The sequence below is a fragment of the Plectrocnemia conspersa genome, unplaced genomic scaffold, assembly GCF_051122295.1.
Source record: "Plectrocnemia conspersa isolate PC_06_02 unplaced genomic scaffold, ASM5112229v1 ptg000011l, whole genome shotgun sequence".
Taxonomy (NCBI): Eukaryota; Metazoa; Arthropoda; class Insecta; order Trichoptera; family Polycentropodidae; genus Plectrocnemia; species Plectrocnemia conspersa.
Window position 1 is genome coordinate 14,940,192 of NW_028277175.1, and position 20,756 is coordinate 14,960,947.

Sequence of the window (20,756 nt, forward strand, 5' to 3'; positions counted from 1 at the left end):
ACGTCCGCACGGCGGCTGCTGTCACGTACAGCTGGCATATTTGCGCGCGATCGAAAAATGTGCCAAATAATCACAATTTTTAAATTGTCATATTATTAAAATTACGCTACTGATAATTATAAAAGTTTGTGTGGGCACTCACCAATACAATATCAGTGAAAACTTTTCGGTCGTAAATATTCAATTTACGCAAAATCTTTGTCGGCTTTTGCAAAATGCTATAAGGCATAAAAATGATACTTCAGAATACGAACACCACATCTGTGACTATCCTAGAATTTGTCACCATCGATTCTAAATAAGAATTCGTTATGGTGTGACATTTATATAAACCGATCTAGGAAAATACATAAGGATATTCGAAACGATTTTTTTTTAACAAAATCAAGTACCACTAATTATTTAATTTTATATGAAAAAAAATATAATAACGATATCTGCTAGAAGAGTATACTATCAAAAATATAATTAATCCCTTTTGGTGCCCTAAAATATTCAAAGATGTCAGTAAAAGTCTGTTGAAGTCCCCGATAAGCATGCGGTATTATAACTTGACCACGTGACCACGTTGTAGCGCTCGACGTGCGTGTTAACCATAGGACGCCTAAGCGCATACTGAAATTGAACCGAGCTACTTGATCTATCTCAGTTTGCGAAAAACCATTTCATTATCTCTCTCACTCTCATCACTTAACACGCGAGAGAGCGAAAGGGGAAGAATCTCACCGCTCGCGCTCGAAAGAGCAGCTCCGACTTCGGTTTCTTTGACTTCGGTCCGTTTGCCGACAATGTTCGGAAGCACTCGAAGCTGGCCAAGTCGACTAAATTAACCCCACTTTACCTCCCGTTCTCGGTAACCTCGGTTACCGAACTCGACCAACAGAGTGTATTGCAGGCATTACATTAAAGTTTATAATTTCAATATGTATGTAAAAAGCGAGTGCACAATGCATACACTTATTCTGCAATATCTTATTATTTTATTTAAAAATCGAATAAATTATCCAACAAGTTTATCTGATACAAGTTTATCGTAACATGTACTATATAATTTTTTCATTAATATGGATCGAACGGTGTAGTGTAAATATTGATAGCAAACATTGATAAGCATATTATCTGGCTTATCGTAACCTCTTATGATCCACATAAGTTTGATTGATGTAAACTTATGATGTTCTTAGTTTATTGTAATATTGGTTTTACACAAACTAATTATTAAAAAAATCTTATTCAAATTGCTTAATTTAGGTTCAATTTTGTGGGAGTTACATATAATAAGCTCGATTTACAAAAGCAAATTTAGACAATGAACGGTAATGTAAGTGCAAATTCAGTGTGGGATAATTGTTATGTTACTTTGTTCGAATAATACAGATTATGTATCTCAGATTGAAAGAGCAAGAATCTCCGATCGATGGATTGTTGTGTTGGCTATGTCGATGGATGGATTGAGTTCTATCACTACGTAGGCATTGAGAATATTCTGTAGAACGCACTCGACCAAGACGATGTCTATTGTTCAACCGTTCACGGTTCGACCTTTAAATTTTGATTTAGTTATCGTAGAGACATTCCTTTTTTATTTTGCGTAATTTTCACAAAGGCGGCTTGTGCGTAGTGATCTAGGGCAATAAATTCTGTAACAAAATAAAAAAATATATACAATCATATCTAAATTGGAGCTTATTTATTATTTTTGTGGATTATGATTACAACGGTACTTGGAATATAAGTACCAAGTAATACATAGTACATATTTATGGTGATTTACTTGCTCTGAAATAATTTATTTATATATGTATGTATATTACATTGTGGTTATATTTTTATGTCGTAAATTGATAACCTTTGAAATTGTTTTTTTTACATGACTCACATTTTATAACTCGGTCGTAGTTAATTTAATGATATTGTAGTTAACGTTCATTGCTAGTTGGCAAAACGTTAATTATGTAATTTTATGGTTTTCTTTGATATACACCGGGAACTCAGGTATTTGCTTTTTATATTTTTATTAATAATATCGCTTAAATATTATTGAAATTTCAAAAACTAATAATTTTACATTTAAATATTTTTATTCACTAGCAGTGATTAGTACAAGTAGTGTCTTGACTTGACTAAAAATGAGTAAAAATATTGTTTTTATTTTTTTAAATTATATAAAATTGTGTAGAAACCACAAAAATATGAAAAATAATGTCTGGTCCAATTATTTTGTCATACCATCGTTTAGGTTAGGTGTGCGTTTGAACAGCAAATGGACGTTACGCAACTTTCAAATTTTAGAGCAGCACATGATTTCACTAGTGAATTTTTTGTTTCCGAATATGATTCGAATGAAACAGCTATACATATTCACTGTAATTTTTACACCAGCTTTTATAAATCAATAATGATCGACAATCCTTTATTTGTATTTTTTTTTCTTAGTCATAAGAAAATTTAAAAAATGCTTAACTGATAAAAATTTCAATTTTTAATATAAAAAAGCTAATCTTTTTATAGTATTTATAGATAAAATCGCGCATCGATATATTATTCTGTATAAATAATTATAATTAATACATCATCTACCGTTGTAAGTGTATAGACTCTCAACTGTGCAACAACTTTTCAAACCTGTTGCTTTTCTTTTACCTAGAACTGCAAACAGTACAAGACCACCGATGACGCATTAGCAGCACACGAGAGCTCATCTATAATAGCCACACTAGATCTATCTTCCTCGTAATTTATCCTTTCGAACTCATTGACTTTTAGATAAGAACTGTTGCAATCATCGACTTTCAGGCTGCACATGGCCGAGTTTAATGCACTCTCTCTCACTCTTTCTCAAGACAAATTACCCATAATCTATATTATACCTAGAGTGTCTAGATTGCGCGGAATACAGGCACAAGTGGGTTAGCCCCCGCAACCTGCCCACGAAGAGCTGCTGCACCTTCGGGATGCATACATTAATTCCGGTTCGCCAGATCAATCAGAACCAGCTTATAGTGTATGTAGTATATTCTACTGGCGGCTGTTGCGATTAATGGCGCAAATATCGCATATAACTGTAACGACCGGATTAGAACAGCGATCGATTCTAATGAGCACCAGGAGATAGATATGGCGAGGTCGTAGGACTCCGGAATATAAACACGTACGTTTTTATTTACATTTTTTTAGCATGTGTTCTACAGTGTGACTATGAAATATCTCAACAAAAAATATAAATAATCATTAAATTCCCTGTTCCTTCACATCTCTTGATGCCATAATTCCACCATGTTTGAGATATTTGAGGATTAAAACACACTGTAATATATCGTTGCAGAGCTTCAGCTGATTTGTGCTTCCTAACTTTTTGGATCATAGGTAAATGCTTCAAATAATCGTTTATGTTAATGTGTCCAAAGAATTTGAGTAACCTCCTTAGACATACATATTTATTTGATCTGTCTTTTCTTTAGAGTTTAGAGTTATTAGTTTACTACATATTTTTATACTGCATATTAAACATTCACGCACAAATTTTAAATCATCCTGTATTTGCGGGGACAGGTGTTTAGTGTGTCATCGGCAGGTTTTTAAGCGAACGTTTCGCGTTTCCTTGTTCGTAGTTTACGTTTTATGGTATTGTATAAATAGGTTCTCTTTTAGATGTGCTTGATAAAAATATTCCGGTTATATTGTTGTGCAATACGTGAAATGCGTACACATGTGCTTACAATGAATGTAAAATATGCACTATCCATTACACATACAATGTTGAAAGACACAATACCGTGTTGATGGTAAAACTTATTAAAAATATTTCAGAGTTATATGAGATGTCCATACATATATATTTATAGCATACGTTTAAGATCCATAAAATTGCAGCATTGTATGTAGATAATGGTGATAAATTCCTGACAAATATAAAAGTTGAGTATGATAAACCGGTTTTACTCAAAAATAAAATTACAAAGATCAACTTAAGTATATTATAGTTTTATTTTAACATTCCGATATCATCAAGATATTTGCGGCGATATAAATACATGTCCATATTATGTAATAAAATATTAACTGCTCTAGCGGATGTCTGATTTAATGACTCCAAATGACCAAATGCCATTTTTTGCCAAATCTTGCGAGGTCATCGTCGCTCGTTTTTGCCGATGACGCATTGAACACACAACTCTTAAAAATCGTATAAATTTTAATGAACACATTTTTCAGTAATTGTATTCTTTTTCTTCCTAGTGTCACTCGAACCCGACGCATTTTCTTTGCTTCTGACGAAAAGTCAGCTCGACCGTGAAGACTTAATCCTGTAGTTGTAGTTTTTGTATGGGCTCGTCTAGAACGATTATCTATCTAGTCTGTGTGATGTAACGTGTCGCTTTCCCCGATATAGAAAATTCGTGTAAATCGTTCAATTTGTGTACGTAAATGAAATTAAAAACGCAGAGTTGATTAGTAAAATGGATATCGTGCAATGGCGGATCAACGCCTCGGATAATAAGCTCAGATTCTAATCATGCGTAGATTTAATTATTAGATTATTGAAACATATGTTGTTAGGCGCTTTAAAAATCGCATCGAGAATGCTTGCATTTGTGCAAAGATTAGATAACATTTTTGTGCTTGTTAAATTAACTGGAATTTTTCGTTAGAGTTATCACCCATTTTGACAGATATTGATTGCATGTCAGTTATTGGATGAACTTGTAAAAGCACAATTGCTTTGTATTTTCTACACATACTATCGCAAATTCATTATAAAATATAAATAGCGCTCGTTCTTACGCGTTATGCTTTCTTGTAAGAAGTATCCAATGTATGTATAAAGATGCTTCATATTGCTGGTACTATATAAATATATGATAAAAAAAATTCTATAAGTATACCACAATTGAGAGATATTATTATCATGTGTGTATCTAACCAAATGATGATGCTACTTACTATACTAACATTACAAAATATTGGTTTCTTGTATTACCTCCCTTGAAGAAGGAATACTATTAGATTGTATTTTATTTTATTGGATAATAAAATTATTAGTTTGCAAATCGTATATCTTTTCATCTTTGCAAATGTATTAAATAAATGGTGTTTTTTTTAGAGGTTTGTTTTCCCAGCGACAGCCAATTTGACAGCTGACAACTGATTTGTGCTCAGTTTGGTTTGCCATTTCATCATGAAAATTGTGCAAATTTATTTATTGTGGTTCAGTTCGTGAAACCTACCGTGCGCTTCATTCATTTTACGGTCCACATAAACGTCTATTCCAGCAAGTAATTCAAATAACCATGGATCGTTTTTGCAACACTCATACAGGCGGCCCTCGACTTTCGCACATAATTGGTTCTAGAAAATGTGTGCGAATGTTGAATGTACGAAAGTCGAGGGAAGTAAAAAAAATTGAAATTGTGTGTATTTTAAAATATTTATTTGTCAAGTAAATATAAGATGTTTAAGAGGCGTTTAAGAGACACGTTTATGTGGGGTTTGCGGGTGTTTTCTTTGAAAAATTATCAAGAGTTAACTGTTTTTCACTATCCTTTTTCTTTTCTTCATATAGTATTTTATAACATGCTATGTTTTTATTGATCGCCCCACGCACTTGAGATATGCGTTCTCAATTGGGATCACAATCTTCCATAATATTTAAAAAAGATTCGTGAAGGCTTCATTCATATTTTTCATTGTTGAAGAGTTTTCCAAAATAAACCTGTCTCATCTACATAAAATATTTGGCTAGAGGAATATTCTCCATCTTCAATAGTTTTGGATAATTAGGAACTAAATTATTTGCAGCATCTTTATCCGCATCAGCCGATTCTCCAGTAAATTTAATATTATAAAAAGAATACCTCATTTTAAAATTGTAAAACCAACCGTTACTTGCTTGAAAACCCGTGTTAAAATCATTTTTAATCTATCCTTCCAATCTTTGTGCAAACGTAGAGCTTTTGCTTGAATAATTGAAATACTCAGAGGGACATCTTTTTGATGCTGGTCATCGATCCATGATGTCAAAGATTTTTCCATTTCATCCATGTTTTTTTTGCCGTGTTTTTTTGGAAACATATCTTTAAAGATTGTAGAAATACATTTTTAATTTCCACAATTTTGAACATATTCCTTAATTATATTTTTATTTTGCAAAATTGAACATATCGTAGACCTGTTTGTATCGTACGAACGTTCGATTGAAGCAAAAGATTCACCGCTATCAGAACGTTTATTAATTTCCATCTTTGTCTCGAATTGTGTGAAGTTTATGAGTCCTTGATTTCTTTTTGTTCCTATCAAGACTAAAGTTTTTCCGTTTCTCATTCATGTTTATAATTTTTTTTAAGAAAAAATTAAATTTAAAAAAATGTTTTTTTTTTTAAATGTGCGAAATAGCGAATTGTGTGAAGGTCGAACGTTCGAAAGTCGAGGGCCGCCTGTACTCTAACTGATAATACGCATCCGCAGAGACGTCATACAGTGCGCACCGAAGAAATTGTTTCTGCTGTGGAGCGTAGTATTGAGGAGGACCTGAATGAGTCGATTCGCCATCGTGCAAAGCAATCGGAGCTGTATCCATCCACTTAATGGAAGATTTTGCGGAAAGATCTAGGTTTACGAGCTTACAAGATCCACTTCGTGCGAGAATTGAAGCCGTAGTACATTCGGTAAATGGGGCGAAAATGAGATTGATCCTCATTTTCACCACAAAATTTTGTTCAGCGATGAGGATTATTTTTGGTTGAATGGCTACGCCAACATGCAAAATTGCCGCATTTGGAGTGAAAAAAATCCACAAGCCACAAAAAGTAACTGTTTGGTGTGCTTTATGGACTGGTGAAATCATTGGTCCATATTTGTTCAAAAATGATATCGGCCAGAACGTTACAGTCAATGGAGAGCACTACAAATTCATGGTTATTGACTTTTTCGTTCCCAAATTGAAAGATATTAATGTGGAAGAGCTTTGGTTTCAACAGCGCGTGCCACAATCAATCGGCGCATATTTTCGCGTAATGCACCTGTGAATTGACCCCAAGATCATGTGATTTAATATCATTTGATTATTTTTTGTGAGGATATGTGAAGTCGCTAGTCTGCCCCAATAAAGCAGAGACAATGGACGACTTGGAAGCCAACATTCGCCGCGTTATTGCCGATATTCGGCCCTAGCTGGTCATATATTGGACTTCCAGATTGCTCTTTATTCGAGCCAGCCGCGGCGTCCGTATGCCCGAAATCATTTTTAAACACTAATGGCATAAAATTATCTTTCCAACAAAGCCAATACCTGGACCATTACCACGATTTTTATGTGTTTTATTTCATTTTAAAGCTCTATACCTCTAAAAAAAACCAGTATATATATATTCATTATCAATTAAGTTTTACTCATGTCAACCATGAATGTTTTCTTTCGACAAATTTGCGCTATTTAGCAAACATCGTATAATTGGTTTTGCGTCGAAGATAGTCGGCGACTTTCCCCTGACCCGAAAGGAAAACGTTTTCTAAGGCTCTTGAACGGAAATATCGAGTACCACATAATTGAATCGCATCGAGGTCGCACAAAGGTGTCACACGGCATAATAACTATCATCCGTTTTGCATACGACCAAAGTATTTAACCGTACAATTTTATTGGCCATCGTTTACGTTTCCGCAATGACCTAACAAGGATCGCTTCGCTTGATCTTACAAACTCGGTTATGTCAGCATCCCACATCACGCGGATTCGTGAGAGTGGCAATCCTTGACCGCGTATTTACTAAGCATCGATTGTCTCTGTTCTATGACACGCATATTTCTCTGGTTTTTATTGCAGAACTAACCGCGCAAATCGATTTATTCGCTATTACATTTTTTCCATAGTCAACCGCAAGTTTAACAAAAGTTGTTTATGTTTTGTGTTGCTATTTTTTTTATAAAAATGTATAAAATCGGATTAAAAAGACGCTGGATAAGCGTTCAAGTATAACTTTCCTTTTCTATTATGTCTCAAGCATTGGTTCTGCTTTCTTCTGTACTTTGGTTTTTGTGTCTTTTTCGGCAGACGTGTTCCGGAGCGATGCTGGTTTTCTTTATGTTGTGAAGTGAAAGCGCTCATTGAAACGTTCAATGTACAATGTACATTTTTGTTGTTGTTGAATTTTAAATAAGAAGCATGATCGATTTTAAATTTATTAAATCATGCTCGTTTGGGTGATATTGATTGTAAATTTGCGCTTTCGTAACGTACACAGTGTATAGAATTTAAAAGTATTAATTTAATTCAAAGAATAATTTTATACTTGCTTCATATATTCGCAATAACACAATAACGCACCGTGGCTGTCAATTAAATAACCCAACCGTCTGATTAAGTCTACGTTTATCGCTTTCTTAGTCGTTTTATTGCAGTGTCTCTCAACTGTGCTGTCATGGTTCAAGTGCACAGTGAGAAGTCAATACTCGGCAATTAATTTATGTAATAGGTCCGTAATATTAATATAAAATAAGCTATAAACTCTTTTTGACATTCTTTGACATTTTTGATTGAAACATCAAGTAACAGTTTAAGAAAAGACAATTTTTTTATTTTACGACAACTCATTCATTCAGTGTATGGAATAAAAAAATGGTCTGCAAAGGGTTGCTCTGTTATTATTAATATATAGTATACAACCACACCGTGTCGATTATGTTCTAATTGAGTAGCTCGTATACTAACAAAAAATATTACGTTGTAGCAAAAAAATATTTTTTGTCGACTTTGCACTTCCGCGATTTCTAAATATAGTTTTTATTTTCAATTAGAAAAAAATCTACTCTTTATTTTACTGAACATAAAAATAAATAAAAACGTGAAAAACGAAAGCGTTAAGATACTCACACACACTCCATCACTCCTGAGCACAACACGTCGCCTGTTTAAAAACCACCTCAGCATACAAATGAGGCTCGTTGCAGCGAGCTGTCAGACGCACTCAATACGTGCTAGGTATATGCACGTATGTACATACATATCTATGTATAAAAATCCAAAATTAAACATACTGCTTACGAAAAGCACCAATGAGTCTGAGGCAGCAACCCCCAGTATCACTTAGTGCCGCGAACAAAGAACCCTTGACGGAGTATAGTGCTAATAATCCAGACGCGAGATGATCTCTTGAACTATTTTATATCCAGTCAGGGAATATCAAACTATTTAAATATTATAAAAAATGGACTCTGATGTTGTTGAACACAATTTGATTATTTTAACACTGGCGTTTTTTTGATTGAAATTGATTGACTCATGAAAATATTGACCTTTAAATTCATAATAAGCTGTGCTAATTTTATGACGACAGAGATCACCGTGTGAGAGTTATTATTGCTTCAGTACATACATTTTTTGCTTTGTAGATATTAGATTGTACCATATGAAATTGCCGAATTTGTAAGTGAAATTAAAAATGCGATTTTTCAACATTTGCCAATTTATTTATTCAAAATATACTCACTTCTAAGGGCTTATTCTATCGAGAAGCCAAGTTTAAAATACTGTTAAGATTTTTTTGTGTCCATCAAGTCTTTGAACTCCTTAATTACTTCCGCCTGTGCTCGAAACATTTTATTCCTTAAATATAATACCAAGTGGCAGAATAAGTGAAAATCTGTCGGCGAGAGATTAGATAAATATGGAGGATGTAGCAAAATTTCATAATTTGATGGTGATTTGTTATGTATACGGTCGAGCGTTGTCGTGCTGTATAATTGGTCCAGATATGTTGATTAAAATTGGGTGTTATTTTATTAATTTTTCGTCTATATCATGAATTTCACGACAATTTGAAATGGCTGTGATTGATTTTTCTAGTTTAAAAAAATAGTAATGAACTACTTCTTTAGCGGTTCACCAAACAGTGACCATTATCTTTTTTTGACACAATGATGGCTTATCTCTTAATCTGCATTCGATCATTGTCCAGATCATTTTTTGTTATCATATAGAATCCACTTTTCATTACAGGCAATGATTCATTTCAAAAATGTATTTCTTCGTTTCAAATCATTAACGAAGAACACCTTCAAGTGTCTCAGTTTCTGACTGTCAGTCAATTCGTGCGGTACCCACTTGTTAAGTCTTTTGACCTTTTCTGTTGCAGTGAGGTGGCGAGAAACAGTCATTACATCAAATCCTAGATCACACGCAAGAGCGTGAATTTTCGTATTTGGATTATCTTTTACCATAGTCTTTAATTGCTCTTCGTTTTTTTGTCTACTTCAAAGCTCATTTTGAAAATCCATCTTGCCAAAACGGATTTTTTTAAACCATAATCGAGTTGTATTCCAAACGTCTTGGTAGTCTTTTAGCTAGTTACCGAGCGTTCCCATTGCGACGGCGGCGACACGATTTTATTGCTTTTGACGTGAATTTTTGCCTTCTGAGAAATGATAATTGTTTTTTGCGCTCTCTTATTGGGCAAAATTCGATTTGAATATACTTTGATCAGCCTTCTTATATTAAACTTCCATAGTAATATCGGTAAGGATAGCTGTCATACTTTTAAAACATAGTGTAATATCGAAATGCAGTCAAATTATGGAGCAATATGTGAAATGCGATGTCTGTCTGTACTTATTCTTCCGCTTATTTTCCCCTGAGGGATGAGTTGACTTAGTTTGTATTTTGCACTAGACCTAATAAGAGTTCTTAAGTTTTAGAGCTTTCGTTAGGTTTGGGTTTGAACAGTTAATGAACGTTTCGCAACTGTCAAATTGAGCTTCATAGACATTAGCGCATATAAGCTAAATTATATTCTCGCTAGTAGAAATATATATCTATTGGTAAAAATGTATTTGGACTTTACCAAAAAATACACATTCACTGTAGCATTTATACATCGGATGTAAATAAATAATGATAAGTTGCTAAATATATATGTTACTACATATAGAAAAGCTGTAATTATATAATTTTACTAGCACCTGCTAGATTATTAAATATATATGTATATCTATTGGTGAAAATGTATTCCGATGTGATTTTTTCATATCGACATATTTTAAAAAATATTTTCGCCATAGTGTGATTTAACACTTTTGGATTATTTTCTGTGGGGATATGTGAATTCGCGAGTCTATGTCGACAAAACAGCTTGGAAAGCCAACATTCGCTGCGTTATTGCCGATATATGGCCCCAGCTGCTCGAAAATGTTGTCGAAAATTAGACTTCCAAATTGCAGATGCGGCCCATACATATGCTCGAAATCATTTTTAAACACTAATGGCATAAAATTATCTTTCCAATAAAACCAATACCATGGTCATTACCATGATTTAATTTTAAAGTTTTATACAGTAAAAGCAGTCATTGCGAAGTCACTCAGAATTGCATTAGTCTTGTTAGGCTACCTTCTTCAGTTTATTCAGCCCTCTTACATCGTCAATCGAGAAAGTAGTGTTAGATCTAGGGCGTCGTTAAGTAGTGAGATATTTTCGCTTTAATTGAGTTTTGTAATCTGATTTTCTAGGCTTAGTCTTGTGGTTATGGATTTGCAAGGGATGGCTTAACACGACACGGAGTATGACCGTGACTTTCCATAGTCCGTTTTCGTGAGATCGTTATCGTCGTTCGTCGACCGTCTCGATAATGCATCTAATTGCTGCATAGTTTGACTGCTTAATCGTCATGCGATTCGCTGGTCAGTGACGAGCAGCACGGTTTTTGCATTGTGTGTATTTACGCCGAACGACTGATATTATTTATATGTGGGTCGATACGAGCTTTGCATTGCGAATGGGCGTGGCGCACGACGAAAGTTACTCATGGAAAACCGATATCATTGATCAACTTTTAAAAAGTTCGTATTGTAAATACGCTTCATGCGGAATCTTTTTTATGGTGCGACCTTTCATAAATAAGCAGGACGCGGAAAAGTCATCCCAGTCCCTAAGGGCGCAGACGGTCGTTACACGGGATGCTGTCTGCCGAACCCTGCTAGGTCCAGAGTCTAGACATTGGCGATATTCGCCTCTGCATACATACATACAGCTTTCCTTGTCTCAGGAGCGTAATGAACTACGAGATACACGTCTGGCTTTCAGATATATATTGATACGTTTAATTATTTTATTTATTTAAAATTATGGAATCAAAAGGGTTAAATTTTAAATTCGAAATATAGGCGCAGTATTCATCTTATTCATCATTCTCGGCGACACAAAAGATGCTAGGCTTTTTTCATAGACTCCATCTGATCTAGCGTTCGTCGTCTAGACTTCGAATTACGCCTTACAATTCTAGAGCTTTGTGCTTTCACCGCAGAGTAGAGAGCCTCTCTGCCATACAGCTCGGACGAAACTACACTCCAACCCTTTGGCTGTTCACTGTGTTGTGCTAGTATTGAACGCGCTACTGAGGTCAGTGTATGCGGTCTAAATATTTATGGCTATAAATCTGTGCATTAAATTGTCCTGCTCAAAACAGGACGCCAGGCGACAGTTTAGCGTGAATGCTCTAACGTTACATTCGGTTTCTATTCATCGCTTATCGGGAGCTTTCTGTGAAAGTTTTCCGATGCTTTTCACGCCAGACGCCGGTGGCTATTGTTAAGCAGAGTTTTTTTTTGCATTGAAATGTATGGAGTTCTATGCACCACATTATTTCTGAACGATAGTTTTACATTTGAAAATTCTGTTTCAGCGAATATTGTTATTTTATTTAAATGTGTTATTTTTAAAAGCATTATATTATCGATCGAATTATTTTTGTATTACCCTTGAATTGATGGGTCGCAATGTCAAAACATACTGTTTGCTGATCTCGACTTAAATGTTATCTAAATAAAATTATTTTAAATCTCAGTTAATTTGTAAAATTTTGTGCTATTCACACTTCAGGACCTACGCAAAATCAATACGTAATCCAAACTATTTTTTTTTCTATTCCATTGATATATTTTCGTTAAGTATATATGTGCTCTTTCTGAAAAACCAACTTTCTATTCTTCCATATGTTATAGTGAATGTGTATTTTACAGTGAGGTTATATTTTTACCGGTATAAATATAATTTTACTAATTGTTTCAGTGAAATCATATCCGAAAAGATTTTTACCGATGTATATATTTCTACTAGCGAAAATATAATTTTACTGACAGGTGCTAGTGAAATTATATGTTGCTTTAAATTGTCGATGAAACTCTTTTTGACATGTTGCAAAACGCCCATTTGCTATAGTTAGTTTTAGAATTTTATTGGGTCAAGTTGGGTTTAAGTTTAAGTTTAAACATAAAATAGACGTTTCGTAACTGTTACAGTGAATGTGTATTTTTCAATGAAGTTATAATTTCACTGGTCAATATAAGTGAAACTATTCACTGCGCAGATGATCCGGTGCACGTACGTTCGCAACATTTTGACATTAACCCTTTAAACGTCAGTGACTGTTTAGTGAGTCACCTGTTATTTCTCTTCACGGGTCAGTATCTCTTTCTAAAAATAAATATAAAATACTTGTTTCACTTATAAATTAAGCTAGTACAATCATCTTTAATAATTAAAAAAATATATTTTGTAAATAATTCGTTAATTTGTTTTAAAAAAATAATTTGTAAAAAAATCGAAACTATATTCGCTGGTGGTATGCAGGATTTAACAAAACGCTTTTTCACACGTTTCACGCCTGTCAAAACAGTATATAATATCACTTGCACCTGTCAGATAAATTATATTCTCACTAGTATAAATATGTATTTTCACTGGTAATACACATTTACTGTAACATATATATTTAAATGTAACAATAATGACTCTAGATTCCATATATAGAAAAAACCTGTTGAAAAAATTAAATCCATTCTCGACACGATTTATATAAATGCTTTGACATTTACGAGTACTCGTGTAGAGAATAAATTCAATAGACATTTGAGCTTTTCGACTGAATTGGCAAAACGGGTTAACGCGTTTAAGAAAACGTATGTATTCATCAGATTACATACAATATTTAATTAAACGACTTCAAACACTTGTGCTGTGAATGTACATAAAGTTAATTAACGACTGGAAAAAGTTATTTTCATGCTAGAGCAGCGCGTAAAAGCTTAACGTGGTGTGCGCCATTGTGTGTGAAAAATGTTTAATTAAATCATTTGTTATCATATTATCAGTGTGTATATATTATCTACTAGGACATTGCTCATTTAATTAACAACCAAAAATATAGTTATTTAAAATACTATTATGTATATATGCACAAGCTTAAAAATACTTTTGGTCATATCGACTCTACATAATAAATTGTGCTATGCCGCGCGCTATTGATGACTCAACATTCGTGCCCGAGCGTGTGCGAGTAATACTCATGTATTCATAAATTTATTTTATAGTTAATATTATATTTATGCAATTATGTATATAATTTTATATTTTATCGCTATTGAATTATCGTTTCATATTAATTGTATCTGTTTTGTTGCTGTGTCTAATATATGAATTATATATATATACGTTTCGGTGCAACCATACCGGCACGTCGGAAGTTTACCTGACAATTTTCACTCCGGTCTAGTTGTTAATGTTCGCTTTTAATTGAATAGAGGCAGTTGCGCTACAGACGCGACGTCTGGCGCCGAAACATTATTTGTGTATGCACATATATTACACGAATGTGTGTTTGTTTGTACATGCACGCTCATAAGCTCCAAGGGATCGATCCATGTGATTTAGAGAAATTCCCGGTGAGAATGCCATTTTTACCCCATGAAAAGTCAGATAAATTGCGAGGTTTTTCATGGTGTAAATTAATAATGTTTTGTGATTATATCAAATAATTCTAAATAACTTAAGTGCTCTTATATATATATTTCAAACATAAGCTGATCGCTAACCTTAAGCGTACATTGACTAACCTCATAATTGCTTAATTAAAAAAATTACAGGAAGTGGAGAAACCATGTGGTTTCCTTTAATTCATTATCATTTGCTAATATAATAATAAGATCTTACATTTTGAGATCATTTTCGCCTATCGATGTTTTTTAAACGTATGAAAAGTTTTGTTCATACGTTTTCTTTGAAGCGATTAAAAAGTTTTTGTATCATTTATAATATTATATATCTTATTAATTAAAATATTATCCTAAATTCAATTTTAATTCCAATTACAAAACCGCATTTAATAATTAATGCGATAAAACGTATTTTGTCATTGAAAATTTTTTTTTAATCAATTCCTTAAAAATCATTTTTAAAATATTTTTTTTACGTATTAATAATAATTAATAATCAGTGATTATCTAATTATAAATAATTTTCGCAATGTCTCATTTAGAATTTTTATTGTTCTTGAGTAAAAAAAATAAAAAAAAGAAACATTTGTTAATACTAAACAAGTATAGTATAATATGTAATAATAATACTATTGTTACTGAAAAGCTAGTGTTGATTTTGTAATATGACAACGATTTCAGCATCAGAGTATGTAGATATAAACGTTTATGCATGGAGAGTTTTACATATGTAACAATCTTGTGCGTTTAGCTGCCATTAGTAAATGCTGAAAATTCGTGGAATCCCGGGATAAAAAATAAAAAAACGAGAATAAGAACCGTATTATTTAAATATTTAATCTGACTTTGCCTTTTATACTGGCTGCTTATTCAAAACAATTGTCGGATTGTGTTTGATTCGCACATTTGTAATTTATTTTATGTAAAAATGTGACAGCTCTAATAAAATATATATATTTCGTTTCATAAATGATAAACCTTTGATATATCCAAGTTGATTATTTTACATCTGAGTTAGTAAATATTTTTAGGATTTAAAAATGTTTTCAATTTTTGTAATTTATACAAAGAATGTGGACAGTTGAGATTTATAACGGAATAATATCACCAATATATAAATATTCAATGTTAAAACATTACTGATATTTACTCTCTAAAAATTGAAAATTTTCCGGAATTTTCCTCCCGAAAAATGGAAATAAAACCGTTTATATAATAAATAATTTAGTGTTATTAAAATGCATGGCATTTTATTAACAGAGAGAATGAAATATTTTTTTTACTATTTATTCTGAATTTTTTTATCAAGATAAGATATGAAAATAAATAAAATATATGACTGTGTTTTAAAACTTAATTGAGATTTGTAATACAAAACATATTTTGATTATGAACCACTATCCTATTTATATAATTTAAAGTACATACATATATACTTAAAGCATACATATATAAATAATAATTATAGCTGGTTCAGAGAATCGTCGTTGCGTCGTCTCATTAAGCATAACAACGATCGTCACACACTAGCCATTCCTTGACCTATGCATCTCGTATTTGTTATTTTTGTCTTCTATGATTTGCTTTTTGATAAGCGTGTTTTGATCACGTCGGGGTCACCACTATACCGATCTTAGGGAAGAAAATCTTTTTAAAAAAAGGCTTCGCTGTCTCCGTTTTAGTGTCGGAAAGTGCTATACTGTGTCATTTTCTCAGTCCCGTTCACTATTAGTTTATTCCTATATATTTCGGTAGGAACAGTTTGTCTAGAGAAACTACTACTAAAGATATCGGAATCACTTTTGCGAGCTGGTAGAGTGGAGGTTTTCTCTATATTTACACGACGTCTGCGATAAATCTTCCAAGATGCTCAGCTTTATTATGAGACCTCTATGACACCTTAGTTCGTAGCATTCTTGAATCGGGATCTATAATTTGAAATCCCCGAATAACCAAATACTCTGTTCTAGTCGAAAAGGTTCTTACGATACCTTTATAAAATAATATTTGGTTAATATCCGTTCTTATATCCCAGCGCCTTTTTGTAGGTGCGTTGGGATATTTCTCACAGAGAGTTCAACAATCAGTTTTGGGAGTTCAACAATCAGTCTTCGAGAAATACGATCGCGTCCTCTTTCGATGTTCGTTGTGGGTAAGACGTCCGCACTTTCCGACTCGCCTATGGTCTTCGCCATCCGGCTCCTTAATACGCTGGCATTGCACATTGATCTGTTTAATGTCAGTTACGAGGAGCTGGTCCAGTTCGTATCATATAATCTTAATATTTTATGTTTTTTTTATTTGCTATTATGTATTATTTTTAAAATAATACAATGTATTATTTTCGACCATCGTGACGCATTGGGGAAATCTGTTAGGTTACGATGGTCTTAATAAAATTTAAATAAATAAACAATAATAATCGCGTCAAATTAAATGTTCAGAATTTAAATCAACTTTAGGTCAAAATAAAAATCAAATTTCGGTCAAAATTTTATTATCACATATTTTTAAAATAATTTGGACAAGTGCACGGACCACTTGCCAAATTATTTAAAAAAAATAATTTGGGTTGCATTTAAATGTTGGGTTGTTAATCTTCCTATTGAAGAACCCAACATTTAAATGCCATGTTTTTAAATTGCTTGAAGGGGTTCCACTTCATGTCTCTAAAATTGAATATGTCTTCCCTTCTAATTGTTTTTCCTCCCGCCGGACAAAAATGTGTACTTGAGGAGTCATCACTATTAAAAATATTTACATTGAACATTGTCCATTGATAGCCTTCAGGCCACTTACTCAATTGGATTGTTTTTGTAACGTGAAAAATTCTCAATCCACGTACATATACGATAACACTATTGCCAGCCGAAAAAATGAATCTCACCATGTGTCTACATAAATTTTACCATTTAATATAAATTCTGACCAATCCAATTTAAATTCTGACCTTTTGATATAAATTCTGAATGATAATTACTTTAATATTTTGATAAATGCGAGTGAATAATAATTACTTTAATAATAAAAATCTTTACATCAGTGATTGGAGTTGTGCCTTGAAGGAAGCTGTGTGCAAAATATCTAGTCATTTTATTTTCAAGAATCAGTGCACAATAATATCATTTTTATAAGGTTCTGGCCGTGAGGGTTGTATTGGTATGAGTAAGTACACAGGGCAGAATTGGTTTCTTGTTCTCTAGGTATATCGCCCCTTATACTTGTCTTTTGCGAACACCGATAATAAATTTTGTCTTAGATTCACTGTGGGGTTTTGAATCGACAGGAAATCATGATAAGACTGGCTTTCAAACAGTTTACCAAATCAAATAAATTATGCATGTATTTGTTTTTGCACACTGACAAGTAGTGTTTCGTGTTAAATAAAGAGAAACCTATATCCATTAATGAATTAATACTACGCTCCAGACTGCCGAAGCCAGGTTTCTTGTTTACGCTATCGTACAGAATAAAAGCGAAAAATTTTTCAACAGTAGTCTGATGAAAATGAAAATCCAGCAGCCAGCAGATTTTATGTTAATGTAAACAACATATTTTTAACTTCCACTGCTAGATAAATATATGTAAGCACACTGCCATATATTTTGTACGAACTTTTTGTATACATAAAGTGCTTAGTTTTACCCTATTTGATTGCCACCAACTTCGTATCAGATTTATGTGTGTAAGCCAAATCTATTCATCATCGGAAGAACCAACAACACAGACCGACAAAACTTTGCACTTAATAAAATAAATGAGCTGTTTTAAGGGATGCTGTCTTTTATGTCTAGCTGCCAGTTACATCCGTTTTATTTGACCTACCCTGTATTATATCCGATACGCTAACGCCACTTTACCACATCGATTCCGCTCTCGGAAGCCCCTCGTTTACACTCACAGCCAATTAAGAGCGGAGACTCAGTTCCGAATCGCGCCACGCCGTTGCATCCTTTCCCGAAGTGCATCCACCCCCGGTCTGTGACCGTGAAAGTGCACACACTAGGTGCTCGTTTTTTGGCGAACGGCGCCGACTCCGCGCGGGGCGGGCGGGCGCCCACCCTTCGGGGGCTCGGCTTTTCCAAACTACCTATTCACTCGCCGCCCGCCGGTGCATTCGGCAGGACGTCGCGGCGAGGTGCGATTGTGCGGTATGCCGACGCCGACCATGAATTGATTTTGCCGGTACGCGCTTTGTTTTTCTTTGTCAAAGTCGCCTCTCGATTTTTCATTATCGCCATTTCTCACGGTGTTACGTTTTTATACGTAACGCTCGGATAACGTGCGTAACCCGGTTCGCACGGCTGCTTGCATTGTGCGCGAAAATTATGTTTAATTTCACTTTTTAATACTTGTTTTTGATATGGTGGCATCTCTTGATATACTTCGTAAGCTTTTTACTTAAAATTTAATTCGACATTGTTATATATGATACGAAGGACGAAAGTATATTAAACAATGTAAATGTGACTTACATCTGAATAAGTTTTAACGTGTATGCTTTTCTTCATATATTTTAGAATATTATTCATTTATTTATTTTAAAATAATATTATTAAAAAAACATACTACAAAAATATATTGTTACTATAATAAAATATCAACATAGACAGTTGAATTTATATGAAATTTATTGCCGAAAGTAACTTGAATATTTAATTTTAAAATAAGCTTTAAAAAGCAAGAAAAGCTTATGTATATAATATGATAGTGTGCCGGACACAAATCAAATTTTATTGTTTCAAATTTCTCTATTAATTTTAATATCGATTTGAGCTATGAAACTAATTTTAAAGAAAATAAAATTTAATTTTGTAGTAATATAAATAAAAGGCTTTGAAAACAAAGAAATTTAATTAAAATCATAAATAATGGCCTACTGGCAAAGCTATTCGCGTGTTTCGTCAATATCATTTTTTAATATAAATAAACATTATTTATTAAAAAATAACTTACATTTAATATAAACAGTTATATTCGATTGCAAGACTTTGATTGTTCGTCTGAAGTATTATTGTGCGTTGAAATGCTCTGAGATAACGTTTCTTATTTTATAGCGATTGATTAAACCGCCTAAGAACGGATTCCGTGTTTTTTCGACTAAATGTTTTGAAAAATTATTTTTATATTTTTGTTAAATATTTATTACGTACATAAAAAAAAGAAAATAATATCGGTTTTTTGTACAACTTTCGAAAAATATTTCAGGCACGAAGTCATTAAATAAATGCTATTTTGCATAATAAATCGCAACTATTTTGTATCACTTATTATGTGTTACTCTTGTAAACATTTATTTTCATAATTCTTAGTTTAATTTAACACTACACGAAATCTTTCCTTTTATTTATTTTTTAAAGCTAGTGCCATCTACCGGTGATCTCGATAACTAAAAAACATAATTTAACTTTGCTTACTTTGACTTCGTTGCGGTAGCACGATAAGATAAAGAAATTGCATTAATATTTATTCTTACACTATCATAGTTACATTGTGTATTTCTTCTGTTTTGCCGTTTTTTCGTATATTTTCTGATTGACAGAACGTTTTTAGATTTTTATGCATGGCGTTAAATACACGACGCTTTGTCACGCGATCGTGTACTACGATTATGTCGTAAAGTTAAATACACGATAACGTTACTATGCCTATTATTTATGCATAACGGAATTAATCATTTGAACTTCATCTATAAATACTATGTATGTTTTTTTAAATGTTCAACCTTATCATAATGTTAACTTACGAATAGTAATAGGTATGATTTTAACAAGGAAGAAGAAAATGGTGTATTTAATTGTTTATTCGTGGTTAAGGGTTTTTATGCCTGATTTTAAGCCTACGCGCCAAATTTAGGACTAGGGATTGCAATACCGGTAATACCGGTATTAGGGGAAAAATCCACTTTTGATAATACCGGTAGTATCAATGTAAGAAAGATTGCTTAAAACATGAAATATGCATAAATAATTGATCATAAGTGTCGGCAACTCAAG

General features: G+C 33.1%; 1 protein-coding gene across 7 annotated transcripts in view; it reads left to right on the forward strand.

The window, feature by feature from the left end:
- The window catches only part of Svil (Supervillin), a 261,654-nt gene that overhangs the window by 221,060 nt on the left and 19,838 nt on the right, over positions 1-20,756 (forward strand). The gene's annotated exons all lie outside the window — the stretch shown is intronic.